Below are 16,863 nucleotides of genomic sequence, written 5' to 3'. Positions count from 1 at the left end.
ACCAGTATCAGAGAGTGAGAGCGAAAACACCAAATTTAACACACCTGCTCCCAATTCACACCTGAGACCTCGTAACACTAACGAGTCACATAACACCGGGGCTAATTGGGCTCAACTTGGGCATTTTACTTAAGGGTGGACTAACGTTTATTGCCGGCGGTTTAGACATTAATGGCTGTGTGTTGAGTTGTTTTGAGGGGACAGAAAATTTACACTGTTATACAAGTTGTACACTCACTACTTTACATTGTAGTAACGTGTAATTTCTTCAGTGTTGTCACATGAAAAGATATAATAAAATATTTACAAAAATGTGAGGGATAATCTCACTATTGTGAGATACTATATTTCTGTGCATTACTGCAAGTTTAATGCCGTAAATTTCTGTGCATTACTGCAAGTTTAATGCCATATTTTTCTGTGTGTAACTGTAAGATTAACGCTGTATATTTCATTGCATTACTTCAAATTTAACACCATATAGTTCTGTACGTTACTGCAAATTTAACAATGTATATTTAATTGTGTTACTGCAAGTTTAACGCCATTATAAGTCTGTGCAACGCTGCAAATTTACCACCATATAATTCTGTGCATTACTGCAAATTTAACGCCATATATTTCATTGCATTACTGCAAGTTTAATGCAATATTTTTCTGTGAGTTACTGCAAGATTGAGGCTGGATTCTCACCAGTCTGGTGTGAATTCCAGCTCCGTTTTCTCTGTTAAGAGAAAAAACAGCTGTTCAGTGGTTCCTCTCCATTGTACTGTAGGTGAGGATCAGCTGAGTGGGGAGAGGGGGAGGTGTAGTGAGGAGGGGGATAGAACGCCTGTTCACAACGGAATGCATCTGCGAATCAGATGTGTTCCCTTTGAAGAATATGCGAAGTGTGAATGCAACATGCATGTGTGAATCAGACGCATTCAAACTAATAGATTTTTAAATATGCAAAGTGGATGTGGTGTAAGCCGCATTCCAATTCGCATTGGTGTGAACCCAGCCTAATGCGTATATTTAATTGCATTACTGCTAGTTTAACGTCATATAGGTCTGTGCGTTACTGCAAGTTTAATGCCATATATTTCTGTGTGTTACTGCAAGTTTAACACTGTATATTTAATTGCGTTACTGCAAGTTTAACCACTTGAGGACCTGGCCTATTTTTCAGACTCGCTGTTTACAAGTTAAAATCATTTTTTTTGCTAGAAAATTACTTAGAAAAAAATATATAATTTTTGGGGGTTCTAACATGCTAGAGAATAAAATGGCAGTCATTGCAATGCTCTCTGGCACAGCAGCAATCTTACAAGCGCACTTTATTTGGAAAAAATACACCTTTTTAATGAAAAAATAAGACAACAGTAAAGTTAGCCACATTTTTTTTTTTTTTATACTGTGAAGATAATGTAATACTGAGTAAATACCCAACATGTCATGCTTCAAAATTGCGCCCGCTCGTGGAATGGCAACTTTTACCCTTAAAAATTTCTATGGTGACGTTTAAAAATCTCTACAGGCTACCAGTGTTGAGTTACAGAGGAAGTCTAGGTATAGAATTATTGCTCTCACTCGAAGGATCGTGGTGATAACTCACATGTGTGTTTTGAACACCGCTTTCATATGTGGGTGCTATTCAATTATGCGTTACTTTTTTTTTTACACTGTCCTTTAAAAAAAAAAAAATTGGGTCACTTTTATTCCTATTACAAGGAATGTAAACATCACTTGTAAAAGAAAAAAAGCATCACAGGATCTCTTAAATATGAGGTATGGGGTCAAAAAGACCCAGATTTAGAAACATTTAAAAAAGTCTCCTTTAAGAGCATTGGGCGGAAGTGATGTTTGATGTCGCTTCCGCCAATCAGTGCTATGGAGTTGAGTGGGAGCCATCTTCCACTCACTCAGCAGCCAGGCATCCGGGAGAGTGGACATGATTGTCTATGCCGCTACCGGCAACCACCGCTGCTTACTGCAAGTTTAACACTGTATATTTCATTGCATTACTGCAAGTTTAACGCCATATAGTTTTGTGCGTTACTGCAAGTTTAATGCCACATATTTCTGTGTGTTACTGCACGTTTAATGCAAGTTTAATGCAGTATATTTAATTGTGTTACTGCAAATTAACCGCCATATAGTTCTTATGTTACTGCATGTTTAAAATACGTTTAGTATATTTCTTTGCATTACTGCAAGTTTAACTCCATATATATCATAGCGTTACTGCAAGTTTAACGCCATATAGTTCTATGCGACACTGCACGTTTACCACGATATAATGCTAAGGCCCTATATGTCATAGCATTACTGAAAGTTTAATGTCATATAGTTCTGTGAATTACTGCAAGTTTGATGCCGCATTTCTGCATGTTTGAAGCAGTATATTGCAGTATATTATAGTGTATACATGGAGTATGTCTGTGTAGTGAGTACTTAAATTAAAGTGCACAAAACATCACTTTCCATTAATTAAAGTGCATCCACGTACACATTTCCACATCTTTGATGCATTTTGTTAATAAGCACTGCCCCATTATGTCTGGGGGACAACAAGGAGAGGCAGACGTTACTATGGCACTGTAAGGGGGGCAGCAGCGTATGTGTCCACAGGCAAAGGTAGATGTGGTCATTCCTCAGGCACGCCATCATTTCCTCTGTTTAGTGATGTTGCCTGTGCTATCCAGCCACAGCTTGCATTGGATCTTGTGGACTGGCCTACTAAACCGCTCCCATCCTCCTTATTCTCCTCATCCTTTGTCAAGCAGAGACTAGTGTGCAGTCCCCTGCAGCTGCCAAAGTGGCTAATCCTGGCTCCTAGACCACTGACCAGAACTTGCCCAGTATGCAATTGAGCTGCTGGGCTACACTGCATCCAGCATGCTTTCTTAATGGGCATTCAGTACTGCTGGAGGTTTTGTTACTGATAATAGAACACCTCTGTCCACAGACTCCATGGACCATCTGACTTTTATCAAAATGAATCAGTCCTGGATTACCAGCAGCTATGAAGCCCCTGATACTGATGTCGCCGATTAAGTGTTTTTAGGATGTGGAATCTCTGCAGGACTTTTAGGCTGCCTAGCGTTGTGGGTGTTGATTTCATGTGGAAGAATGTTTTTGGTATAGGTTTCATGGGCACAATTAACACCTAAAGACCAATTTTTCCACACCTGTTTGACAGGTGCATATCATTGCAATTTTTTTTTGAACAATATAGTTTATTGAACAATTGACAGCTTGATACATTGCAGGAAAAGAACAAGTATATCCATCAACATTCAGCCCACAGGGCATTGAAAAAAGGAAAAACATGTTGTTCTATTACATAAGTCCGCTATAGAGCACCGCACAATCCAGTGTTAAGAGTTGGTACATAAGAAAGACAAGCCATAGGAAGGTCTCCATAGAAGCGGGAACCTTAACATAAAACATCAGTGTCAAAGTCAAAAACCCCCTGAAACTCGTACAAAATAATATTTTCATTTGTGGGGGTAGGAATTTTTGAAGTGTCTGAAAAAGGGTTAGAAGAGGGAAGTAAAGGATCAAGACAGGAGGATAGGGGATAGAGGGGGGGGGGGGTAGTTTGAGGGGTACCAATTCCATTGGCCCCGAACCCGAGGGGTGGACAGAGATACCATTTTGCATATTCGTACATCATAATAGCCAGCTTCGGTAAAATCACATTTACAATTAGACAGAGATATAGTTAGACGGGCTGATTATCACAAATCAACCAGTACAGAGTTTTGCATAACCATCTGTAAGTTTAAAAATAAACCAGGGTCTCCATAGTGTGTGAAATTTATCGTTTTTTTCCGAGGCCATCGCCACGGTTTCTTCTAGCTTATATAGGAAGTCTACTTCTAAGAGCCATTCCCGCAGTGAAGGGGGGTGAGGCGATTTCCAGTGCCGAGGAATGATTGTCTTAGCCGCATTCAGCATATGGCGTACCACTGATCTTTTGTACCTGCCCAGAGAGTAGTTGGAGATGTGGAGCAAGCAGCACTCAGGTGTGAGAGTAATTTTGGTTTCGGTGATGGCCCTGATCTGTGCACAGATCTCAATCCAGAAACTCCGCAACTGTGGACAATCCCACCAAATATGTATCATATCACCCCCTGCCCCTCCACATCTCCAGCAGAGTTCTGACGTGCCTGGATACCATTTGCTAAGTCTGACTGGTGTAAAATACCAATTTGACAAGACCTTGTATGCTGTTTCTTGGGAACTAGTGCTTATGGAGCACTTGTGTGCCAATATGCAGGCATGTTTCCACTGCTCATCAGTGAAGGTTGTGGAGAGGAACCTCTCCCAGTCTCGTTTATGTTTGGTCGAGTGGTCTGTCCTGGTCGCCTGTAACCAACTGTAAATCAGAGAGGTCGCCTTCCGAACCGGTTCTCCCGTGATGCATAGTTGCTCAAACCATGTCTGTTCCCTCAAAACATGCGGTCTGTTAGTCGGACAGTGTACAAAGTCGTGCAGTTGTCGGTATTGCCAGTGCGTAAAATGCTTTGCTCTTAAGTCTCTAGAGAGGTCCTGAAAAGACCTAAGCTTGCCTGCCTCTACGCAGTGTGCTATTGTCACAGGCGTCCCATCATTTCCGTGCAGGAACGAAACTGTAGTGTGTCCTGATGCAAAGCTAGGGTTGTGGGCTAAGGGTGTCAAAGGGCCCGGATCGGAGGCCAGTCCACATTGGCGTGAAGCCTCTCCAAAGACCTCCAGGGTGGGCCCTATCAGGGGGTGTGAGGACAGTGAGGCCGAACGGGCCTCCCTGGTGACCCAAGGCAGAAACCGCAAGGGAGTCTCTGTCATTCGGCCCTCCAGTCCCACCCAGTCTTTGGATGCTGCATGGCAATTCCAGTCCAGAATACGAACCAGGTGTGCCGCATAGTAGTAATATTTGAAGTTCGGTAGATTAATCCCCCCCTTAACTTTTGGCAATGTCAAGGTCGATAAGCTAATTCAGGGTTTCTTCCCGGCCCATATGAAGTCCCTTATTAGCGCTGTCAGATGTGCGAAAAACCGCCTAGGTAGTTTGATGGGCAGAGTGTGGAAAAGGTACAGTACCCGTGGCAAAACCGTCATCTTGACCGCCGCCGCCCTTCTGAACCATGACAGTGGGTGACGGTGCCAGTCATGAAGATCTGTGCGAAGTTCATTTAGGAGGGGTTGGAAATTTTGTACATAAAGGTTGTCCAGGTCGGGTGTTAGCCAGATCCCCAGGTATTTAAGTCTGTGGTCTACCCACTTGAAGGGGCAGTTAGATTTGGCAGACAGCAGGCGGGTAGAGTTAAGGGAGATATTCAGAGCCTCAGATTTTTCGTAATTAATTTTAAAGTTGGAGATGTATCCAAATAGCTCAAATTCCTTCAAGAGGTTAGGGATTGAAGTGTGGGGTTGGGTTATGACAAATAGGAGATCATCCGCGTAAGCGGCTATTTTAAATTGCGTTTGTCCCAATGTAAGGCCCTTGATCGACGGATTAGCATTGATTGTGCGGATGTAGGGTTCCAATGCTAGGATAAATAATATAGGGGATAGAGGGCACCCTTGACGCGTGCCGTTTCGTATAAGTACTGGTTCCGACAGGGTTCCATTGATTTTGAGCCGGGCCGTCGGGCTTCGATAGAGTGCAGAGATCCAGGCCATCAATTTTGGTTGGAAACCCACCCACCTGCATACTGCAAACATGAAGTCCCATGCCACTCTGTCGAAGGCCTTCTCCGCGTCCGTAGACAGGAGAAGGCCCTCGACAGCATCCCCCCTAATACAATGGAGAAGGTTTATCGCCTTAACCACATTATCCCGCGCCTCCCTCCCTGGCATAAAACCCGCCTGTGTCGGCCCGATTAGTTCGGGTAGCAGAGTGTTCAACCTGGTAGCAATAATTTTCGATAAGAGCTTTATGTCTAAATTGAGCAACGAAATCGGTCGGTAACTGGAGCAGGAGTTGGGGTCTTTCCCAGGTTTAGGGAGCACTGTGATGTGCGCTAAATTAAAGGAAGGTGAGGGTTCCTGGTGTGCTGAGAGGGAATTTAAAGCGCGGAGCAATGGCTTCGTCAATAAGGGTATAAAGGTCTTATAGTAAATAGCGGAAAAACCATCTGGGCCCGGACTCTTGCCCGTTTTCAAAGATTTAATAGCCCGGATTAGTTCCGATTCCTCAATGGGTTTATCAAGTTCTGTAGTGTCGTCCACTGATAGGCCTGGCATGCCGCTGTTACGTAGATATTGGTCTATGATCGCGCATCTCGGCCCTTCCACCGTCGCCGGTTTATGCGAGGGTGGAATGTTGTAAAGCTTAGAGTAAAACCTATGGAATTCCGCCGCAATGCCTTCCGTGTCGTGTATTAGCCTGTTTTCCTTGTTTCTGATCTGGATAATGGTGTTGGAAGACCGTACGCCCCTCAAAGCTCGTGCCAAAAATTTGCCATTTTTGTTCCCGTGTTCATAAAAGAATCCTCGCCGAAAAAATAATATCCGTTTAGCCTGTAAGTCCAGTTTATCCTGGAGCGCCTTGCGCGCAATAAGCAGGTCATCAGCCCGAGCAACCGCCCTCGATCGTTTGTGTTGAGCTTCTAAATCCCTCACTTTTATAAAAGCCTCTTTCAAATCCTGTTCCGTCGCTCTTTTCTTTTGTGCCGCCAAGCCTATCAGCCTGCCCCTGAGAACGCACTTGTGTGCCTCCCATATAGTTAAATGGGAAACATCCTCGGTGGTGTTCTCTCTAAAGTAGTGTTGTATAGTTTCTCAAATCTGGTCTAGGATTGTAGGATCCGTCAGTAATGTTGGGTTAAGTCTCCAGCCGCTCGACTGTGGGCGTGAAGGTTGTAATGCGAGGTTCAAAGATATCGGTGCGTGATCCGAGATCGATCTCGTCCCGATATGCGCCTCTTTAAGGTTGTTCAAGTCCCTTTGTGTCACAAATAGAAAGTCGATACGGGTATACTTGTCGTGTACAGTGGAAAAGTAGGTGTAATCTCTGTCCAGTGGGTGCAAAACTCGCCATGAGTCCGCCAATGTTAGAGAGTTCAAGATAGTTCTAATCTTTTTGAGCTTACGATAAGTGATAGCGGACTTGCCGTCCGAGGTATCCTGGAGGGGATCCAACGGAACATTGAAATCCCCACCCAGGATTATGCACCCGGCGGCAAACCCAGCAAGTTCATCAATCATGGTTTGGCAAAAACTCACATGTGCTGTATTTGGAAAATAAACGCATGCTAACGTAACAGGGAGCTTCCCGACTGTGCCCTTGAGGAATAGGTACCGTCCCCCCGGATCCGCCAGCTGCTGTATGAGCTCGAATCCAGAGTCTCTCCCTAACAGTATCAAGACCCCTTTAGTCTTCGAGTCAGGGTTAGCCGCATGAAAGGCTTTAGGGAAAAATTTGTCAGTCATTTTAGGAATGGAATCAGCCCTAAAATGGGTTTCTTGCAGAAACACGAAGGACGGCCTCCCCTTCCTCAAGTGGCGGAGCAGTTGCGTTCTTTTATGCGGTATATTGAGACCGCGCACATTGTGTGAAACCACAGTCAGGTTCTGGCCTAGAGCAGAGTAGATCATTATGTAATAGATAGAGGAGGAAGGGGAAAGAAGAGGGAATAGAACAGAATAGGAACAAGTAAGGGAGTGGGTTTAGGGGAGGCCAAGAGAGGCACGAGGGATTGAGGGGAGAGAGAGGGTGGGAGAGAGAGGGGGGGAGGGGGGGAGAGAGAGGGAAGGGGAGAGGGAAGGAAGTGGGGGAGAAGGGGGGTAGAGAAGCCCACTAACTGACACCAAGAGAGTGGGTCAAGAAAATTCAGTTAACAACCTCCAGGGGGGTGGCCCCCAGAGGCAAAATCTAGAAGTGGGGCCGTAGATTGGCCCCCCCAGCGACAGTCCCCAGGGCAGAAGAGAGCCCCAGTGAAGCCGCCCAGGGTACCACTCCACGATACCCCTTGCGGGGGAAGTGGGAGAGCACTCAAAGCAATGCCAACAGACAGAAACCCAGTCAACCCGGGGGGATTAATCCGTCTGCAATTGCCAATCATTCTCCGCATCCCCCCAGCCCCTTAATATGAAGCTTAATTATATTCGTGCATAATAAAATTAACAACCGTAACCAACCCATTCATTGGGTGTAAAAAGAGAAACCTTATACCACAGTGTTAGTACTTATCTAGAATAAAGCAGTTCGGTCACAGCTACATGCCAACCATTGTCCTCCTGTGGTGAGTAAAAAGGTAGAGGGGAACATAACAACCGGTCGGACGGTCTGCCCGGTCTGTAGCAGGAGCGCGTCCGTGTGAGTTCCGAAGAAGCAAGTAGACACCGCAACAAAGAAGGAGGCATAGAAATCGATCGGCTGATCCGTTCGATCCATCGCAGGGGCGCGTCCGTGCAAGGTCCGAAAAAACATGTAGGTACCGCAACAACTTAAAGGTATAAACTGGGTACGAAGCGAACCAACGAACGATGTACAAAAGAAGAGAAGGAGGGCCGTTCGGACCACGACTCCATTCCAAGCACAACCGCCTATAAGATCCTAAGGGTGATATAAGAGTTCTTCTTACCGACCGTTCATCCTTCCTGAGGTGGATTCATCTGTAAGGCCCTCGGAGCGGAGGAGCGCCTGGGTGTGGTGCTCCGGCCCGGTGTCGGCAACCTCTGGAACTTCCCCTTCTTGTGTGGGGGCTTAGAGGGCGTGGAATTGGGGGAATCCGGTGAGGGCTGAGTTGCTGGGGCATAGTGAAAGTCCTTGTACCAATCCGGGAGATCGATCGGTGGAATTTGAACTGCCTGGCAAAAATCCGGTAAGTCATCCGGTGTGCGTAAGAACAGCTGCCTGCCCATGAAAGTGACATGTAGAGCAAAGGGAAACTTCCATTTGTATGGGATATTTTGCTTGCGTAGGGCTTCCAGCAGGGGACGCAGCGCACGCCTGTTACTCAGAGTTATGGGCGAGAGGTCTTGAAAAATTGAAAGTTCAGTTTCATTAAACGAAATATGTGCAGCATTCCTTGCTTTGGCCATAATGTCTTCCTTCAGCTTGAAGTCAGAGAGACAGCATATTACGTCCCTCGGTGGTGCTGTATCCGCGGGTCGCGCCCTCAGGGCACGGTGTGCCCGAACAAAGTCTATTGGCGTGTCGGTTTGTCTCTCTAGTAGGTCGTTGAATACATATTGAAGGGTGGAGGGGATGTTATCGGGCTCCACCGATTCCGGTATGCCTCTCACCCTAACGTTGTTCCTCCTCCCCCTGTTATCCAAGTCCTCTAATTGCCTGTTCATCGCAATGAGATGGGCTGTGTGGGAATCTGATATTCTTTCCAGGCGCGTGATAGCTTTGTCCCGTTTGGAGCCTGCCCTCTCCACCCCCTCCAGCTTCTCTGATATGGAGAGAATGTCTGCCTTCAGCTCAGTAATAGCGGATGAAAATGTGCCCTTTATGTCCGCCGCTATTTTCATCATGTCAGTCAGTGTAAGGGGGTGCTCGGCTTGCGCTTCCCTTACCTCCTCCTCATAAGCGGATTGTGAATCATCACTGAGCTCGTCCTCTCCACGAGGCAGCGCCATCTTGGGCAAGGCCTTAGTGCGGCGAGGCTGTGATTTGAAAATGTCCGGGATGTTCCTGGCTCCGGAGGTCGGTGTGGGACGGCTCGAGCGGCTGCCTGAGTTGTGGCGGGTGAGCCTGCTCATGTTCGCCGGTGGTTACGGTGGTAAACGTGCTGTCGGGGCTGAGGGTTTAGCGGAGCTCACCTAGTCTGCTGCCATCCGCTCCGAGCTCCAAGCCACGCCCCCCATCATTGCAATTTTTGACAGCAAGGCCAATTCTTGCTTTCACCAAGAGTACCTCTATAGGGTTATGATGTGAAGGCGCCACAACTTCCAAAGACCAATTTTTCCACGCCTGTTAGACATGTGCTTATCATTGCCATTTTTGACAGCAAGGCCAAGAGTACCTCTTATAGGGTTACAGTGTTAAGGCACCACCAACACCCAAAGCTCAATTTTTCAGCACCCGTTACTTCTATCCAAAGTCTGTGGAAAAGACACCAGAATTTATCCCAAAAAATTGAACCTTGTTCCCAGTGCACAACATTGTTGTTTCAGCATACAGACTAGCTCTCCAAGCCATTGCTTACCAAATAGAGAAAGCGTGCAGAGAAAATGTCATTTTTGTAAAGTGCTGCACAAACTGTTGGCACTATATAAATACTGTATAATAATAATAATAATAATTTCTGTGGCTTTATAAATGCAATTTTTACTTTATCAGCTGCTATACACAGTAAAGATGTGCCACTTTACATGTAGACTAAGGGGACATCCCAGGCACTATATTGAAAGGAATTTTCAGCTTTCACTTTAAGAATCAATACATTTCTGCTCATTTAAAAATGAAATGAAATGTTCTTTACAAACTTTATTTTCATTAATACATATCCCCAGGCCAGTACCCAGACCCCCATAACCATTGTATGCCCAATTACCTGCATATAAGCTTTCAAAATGTTTACTTTTGATTTCTCATGTTCGGGTCCCACAGACTTAAATGGGATTCATTATTTGGTTCCAAACTTTTGCGATGTTCGAAAGTTCTGGTGCGAGCCGAACAGGGGGTAATTCGGGCCAATTCCTATTGCAAACTGATCTCACATATTAAACCAGCCTCTGTGGGTGTTTCCAGTCCTCCTAGAGTTGCATTGGTGCCTAAAGAAGGACTGCTGTGGCAAGAAGATAAAATATACCACACCAGAAAGTGTGCAAGTGTCTGTTTTGAAGCCTCGTGATCGAGGACTGACTGTCCAAAATGGACTGACTGTCCAAAATGGCCCATTGCCATAGAGAATGCTTGGGTTTTTGTCAATCGTGAGCCTGCATGGGATCCCTGCAAATATAATCTCTGATGTGGGGTTGCAATTCACTTCATGCTTCTGGAGAGCCTTATGTGAAGTCTTGAAAAATCTAATTATCCTTATCCTTTGCTTATCACCCACAGACCCATGAACAGACAGAGAGGACCATTTATACACTTGAACAGTACATCAGATGTTTCACATAATTCATCCAGGACAATTGGGCATCATTACTACCATTGGCAAAGTTTTCATATAACAATTCCAGCCATTTGCTACTGGCCAGTCCCCAGTCTTTGCCAACTATGGCTTTCATCTGTCTTTTTTGCCTGACTTTGTCCCTGAATCAGGGCTGGCCTAAGATATTGTGCTGCTTGGGTCCAAGGATGACATGCAACAGTATCTTGTCTATATGCAAAATTATATGACATACCATAATGTTCAATTCCAAGGGGTGGGCTAGGGCAGTATAGGGGTGGGCTAGGGAGTATAGGGGTGGGCTAGGGCAGTATAGGGGCAGGCTAGGGCAATATAGGGGCAGGCTAGGGCAGTATATGGGCAGGCTAGGGCAGTATAGGGACAGGCTAGGGCAGTATAGGGACAGGCTAGGGTAGTATATAGACAGGCTAGTGTAGTGTATAGGAAAGCTATGGCAGTATAGGGGTGGGCGAGGGTAGTATAGGGGCAGGTGGAGAGGCTTAGGGTGCAGTTGTCATCATGACACACAAAACTGCTGGAAAAAAATTTTGGTCGTTCAATTTGCTGGGTAAATAGAAGAGAAGGAGAGTCAGCAGTGATTCAATTTGCTGCCCCTCTCAAAGTGCTGTCTGGGTCCAATGGACCCACTGGGACCCATGATAGGGCCAGCCCTGCCCTGAATCCACAGTTCCAACTGTTCAGAGCATGGTGGACTTCCTCAGCTGTAATAATAATTTACTATCAGAAGCAATGTCTAAAGCCCATGCAGATAACAAGAAAGCTTTTGACAGGAAGAGAAGGGTGGAACTGAATCTCTAGATGGGTGACCTAGTGTGGTTGTCTACATCAAACCTCCAGTTGGCTTGTCCCTTGAAGAAACTTGCACCCAAGTTTGTGGGGTCATTTGAAGAAGAAACTTAACAAGGTATCATAGGAATTATCATTACCAGAATCGTTTAATATTAAGCTGGTATTCCATGTCTCACTTTTTTAAAACCTGCAGTGCCAGATTCCATCCCAGACAGAGGTTCTGGGCCACCTGAACCTATACATGTAAATTGGGATGAGGAATATGAAATAGAAGTTATTCTGGAATGTAGGAAAAGGAGGAATCAGCTACAGTGCTTAAATACATGGAAGGGTTACAAACCGGAGAAGAACTTATGGGAACCTGAAAAAAATGTCTATGCCAAGGAATTTATACATGCTTTCTTCCTCAGTCACCCACAGAAAGAAAGCCAATTGGGCACCCGGAGGTTGACCATAAGGAGGGGGCAATGCCAGGGACGTGCTGGCCATAGCGCAGCAGAAGTTCCAAGGCAAAGGCAAATATGCATGCACGGTCGTGCAGGTGCCCGTTTTTTTGGGCACAGATGCATGAATATGCGAATGTCTGTGCTCATGTGCATGCATGGGTCTAGTATGGACTAGAGGGGGAACCCCACACCATTTTTTGTAACTTTTTTTTATTATTCAGCTGTCAGTGGGGAAGCCCATTGACAGCTGATGACCAGTTGTTAAGGACGCCGCAGCCTGATTTCAGGTCTCGATCCTTAACAACCAGCTTTTATTGCATCCTGATTGCCACATAGGAGGGAAAGGAGTGAAACATTCTATTATCGGCTCTTCGTTAGGGTGGCTGTGTCAATTTCATTCTGGGACACTGTATTGTTGTCCCGGAATAAAGGTGCCCTGGCCCCAAGACAGACCTGCAAAATGCGCGGCTGTCCTGGGCAATCCAGGACACTTGGTCACCCTATGTCCAACCCCAGCTAAAATTAAAAATCAGTCTTGCAGTCAGCTTCTATCTTTAATCTTCAAAGCTTAACTAAACAACCTGAAGATAGAGGCCGATTGATTGCCATGCACAGATACTCCAGATTCTGGCTGCTCCAGTTTTCATGAATTTCTCCCTTAATGTCATATTATCAGCTTTCACTGATGGCTGTAATCATGTATGTAATACCACATTTACTGAGGGTTACAAAGAGCTCAGGCTTATGGGGGCTGTGCTGGTATTTGGGAGGAAGTTCCCGGGCTGCTGTGGGGAAGAATTTGTTCTTATTATTAGATCGTAGGTTTGTCACTGGAACCTTTCATGGAGGTCCAGTCCACCGGTTTAATTTCCATTTGTCCCCTGGGAGCTGGGCTTGCTTGGCAAGGCAGCGGGTCTCCGGTGTTTGGTGTGTTGTAATTCTGCAGAAGCGGTGGAGAGGGCAGTGACATGTCCAGCATGTATCCTGAGTATGACTGTTTATTCAAATTGCTTCTGATTGGAGACTCTGGGGTGGGGAAATCTTGCCTTTTGCTTAGGTTTGCAGATGACACATACACAGAAAGTTACATCAGTACAATTGATTTGGATTTTAAAATCAGGACTATAGAATTAGATGGGAAAACAATTAAAGGTGTTCTAAATTGTCAAGGTTCTTCACCCTAATGCATTCTATGCATTAAGGTGAAAAACCTCCTGTACTGCAGCAGCCCGCCAGATCCCTCCTTTTACTTACCTGAACCCTATCGTTCCAGCCTTGAGGGTGAGCCCAGCAGCTCCAGCTGCTGTCTCCGGTCCTCATTGGATAGAATGATAACCATTGGCTCCCGCTGCTGTCAATCATATTCAGTGACGTGGGAGTCAGGGGGTGGGGCTGAGTCCTGCTGTCTGTGTCAATGGAAGGGGAAAACACTTCTCTGAGGGGGCACCTGATGGAGGGGAGGAGCCAGGAGCTCTGCTGGGGGACTCCAAAAAAAGGAGGATCAGGGCCACTCTGTGCAAAACCCTTGCACAGAGCAGGCAAGTATGACAGCTTTGTTATTTAAGAAAAAACCTTTAGTATCACTTTAACGTTCAGATAAGCGATACAGCCAGCCAAGAAAGATTTCGAACTATCACATCTAGTTACTACACAGGCACTCACGGCATCATCGCTGTGTATGACATTACAGCTGAGGAATCATTCAACAATGCAACATTAATTAATACAGTTTAGTGAGATGTTATATGTAAGATCAGATTTTTTAGTTGTTTTCTTGTAGAGTTATAAATGGAAAGATTACACTTATCTGATCGGCCTCTTTGGTTGTTGGAAGAGCCTGCTGCATGATGTGCCTCAACGTGTGCCGCAGGCCCCTTCAGCAACAGAAGCAAGACTAGTTTCTTCATACTCTGCATATAATTTGTGGATGCAGATCATTGTGATTTGCTGCACAACATGTAACAAATAGCTGAAGAACTTTTTTAAGTTTAAGTTTTAGATTTTTTCTTTATTAAATACAAATAATTTTTTTCAAACTTGATTACTCTCTAATTTAGTATTCATATATAGATATGTACCTTGATTAAGGACCAGGTAGTATTCGTATACTCTATTCTGTATAACAATTGTTTGTTTATTTTGTCATTATTCACAGTTTCTGTTCGTCTCCTCTTGGGTCAAAAATTGGTTCCCCTGAAGAAGCCATTGTAATGGCGAAACATGTTGGGACTCCCTTGACCAGCAATTAAAGCGGTCTTGTACTAAATTTTTCAAGTTGATATAATTAAATTCCCTTAGGACCATAGATGCTCAAATGACCTTTAAAAAAAATAATAATGCCGTAATTACCTTTTAGTAGTAATTCGTTTCCTGACTTCCGGGCTCTCCTCCCATGGGAGTAGGCATGTTTATCACCTTTCCCCGGCCTCGCAAAGCCCCCTGGGAGCTTTATTAGAGCCTTCCCAGGAATTAGTGGGGAACGGCGTCATGCTGAAATATCGTGAGATTTCAGAACCAAGACGCCGGTCACGTGACGAGGACGTGTCCTAAAAAGCCATTTTAGAAGTGGGCAGGCAAGTATTTATTTGGTTGCCATCACAACAGGGCGGGAACTTCCTTCTACCGCCGCCCGTTGTGATGGCAACCCAAAATCTTACGGCGCTGCTCGCTGGTGTCAATGAGCATGCGCAGGATCGAGCGGTGAATGCTGGGAGCACAGCATTCACCGCATCCCGGAACTAAATGCTTGTGGGCTTCAAATGCCCAAAAACAAAATAGAAACAGCCGGGAGGAAGTTTTATAACTTACATTTGCGCAAGAAATCGGCAAGCCGGGGAGAATAATGCATACATGGACAAGCTCCACCTTATCTTAAGGAACTTCTTAGATTGCAAAATCTACCGCGTTCCCTTCGCTCAACTAATTTGAATTGTTTAGAGGTTCCAAAAACTAGGTTGAAAACCATGGGAGATAGGGCTTTTTGTGCTGCTGCCCCACGTCTGTGAAATGCTTTGCCTGATAGTCTGAGGGTTTCTCAGGCCGCGTACACACGCGCGGACTGTTCGCCCAACTTTGTCCATCCAACAGTTTCGGCAAACAGTCCGCTCAAACTTAGCATGGACGGACATGGCCACACACGACGGACGAACAGTTTGCTGAAACCGTGCGCGATGACGTGAACGGCACGTACGACGGGACGGAAAATACGACGTCCTATACACTGCATTATAGCTTTCGGCGTGAAAATCCTTTCTGAGCATGCGCGCAACTTTGTTTGACGAACAAGCCTACACACGGGCAGACTGTTTGCTCAAACAAGGTTTCAGCGGACAGTTTTTCGGAAATTCCGAAAAACCTTGTCCGTCCAACTGTCCGCTGAAACTGTCCGCTGAAAGCCCACACACGAGCGGACTGTCCGCCCAAACACTGTTCAGCGGACAAAGTTGGGCGAACAGTCCGCCCGTGTGTACGCGTCCTCAGTCTACTGAAAATTTTAAAAAGGGGTTGAAGACTTTTCTTTTTAGCAAATGTTTTGTAAATTAAGCGGTTTGTTTGTTTTTATTGTAATTATGTAGCACTTTGAGGTCTTTTGATGGAAAGTGCATTATAAATAAAATGTATTATTATTATTATTATTATAATAAAACTACAAGTAGTGAGTACTAGAATTACATGACAAACGAATTACAATGACACAGGAAAAAAAAAAAAAACGATAGGTCAGCGGAATCCCGCTTTAAATTTTTGATCTTACTACGCTGTATAGACGATGATTTTATATTGATGTATCGTGTACTGTTGTGAATCAATTTTGGTGATATACATTTTTCTATCTAATAAAGAACAAATAGTTCTTATTTTAAATCATGTATGGTACTTAAACTTCGTACTTTCCAATTCCCCTATAGTGCACTTAGTACTTTACTCTGATATATTTTCATTAGGCACCGCAATAATCCCCCATGTTTTGCCATCCCCCTTTCTCTAAATATTGTACGTATTATGCTGCGTACACACAAGCGGAATGTCCGACAGAAAAAGTCAGACGGAGGCTTTTCATCGTATATTCCGATGGTGTGTGGGCCTCATCTGACTTTTTTTTTTTTATGAAAATTCTGACGGACGTAGAAATAAAACATGTTTTAAATATTTCCGACGGAACCAATTCCTATCGGGAAAACCCGCTCGTCTGTGTGCTATTCCGACGGACCAAAAACGACGCATGCTCTGAAGCAATTACGAGACGGCAGCTATTGGCTACTGGCTATTGAACTTCCTTTTTCTAGTCCTGTCGTACGTGTTGTTACGTCACCGCGTTCTTGGCGGTCGGACTTTGCTGTGATCGTGTGCACGCAGGACAGTTTCATCGGGAACTCCATCGGAAAAACCTTTGGAGTTTATTCCGATGGGAAAACCGGTCATGTGTATGTGGCATTAGAAGTAAAAATAAATAAAAATAATAATACATTTACTTTTGCATCTTTTATCTTGTTTGTCTGGTGAAAAAAGGCCACTAAAATCTCTGTCTTGTAGACAACTCAGATAACAATTTCTGGTTGTTGCTC

The 16,863-nt window shown here is 44.9% G+C and overlaps 1 protein-coding gene across 1 annotated transcript in view; it reads left to right on the top strand.

The window, feature by feature from the left end:
* Positions 1 to 16,863, top strand: part of LOC143958247 (vomeronasal type-2 receptor 26-like) — a 93,948-nt gene that overhangs the window by 24,492 nt on the left and 52,593 nt on the right. The gene's annotated exons all lie outside the window — the stretch shown is intronic.

The sequence above is a fragment of the Lithobates pipiens genome, unplaced genomic scaffold, assembly GCF_037356315.1.
Source record: "Lithobates pipiens isolate NorthernLeopardFrog02 unplaced genomic scaffold, aLitPip1_a1.2 Scaffold_6, whole genome shotgun sequence".
Taxonomy (NCBI): Eukaryota; Metazoa; Chordata; class Amphibia; order Anura; family Ranidae; genus Lithobates; species Lithobates pipiens.
Note: the sequence above shows the minus strand (reverse complement) of the source record. Positions and strands in the feature narration are given on the sequence as shown.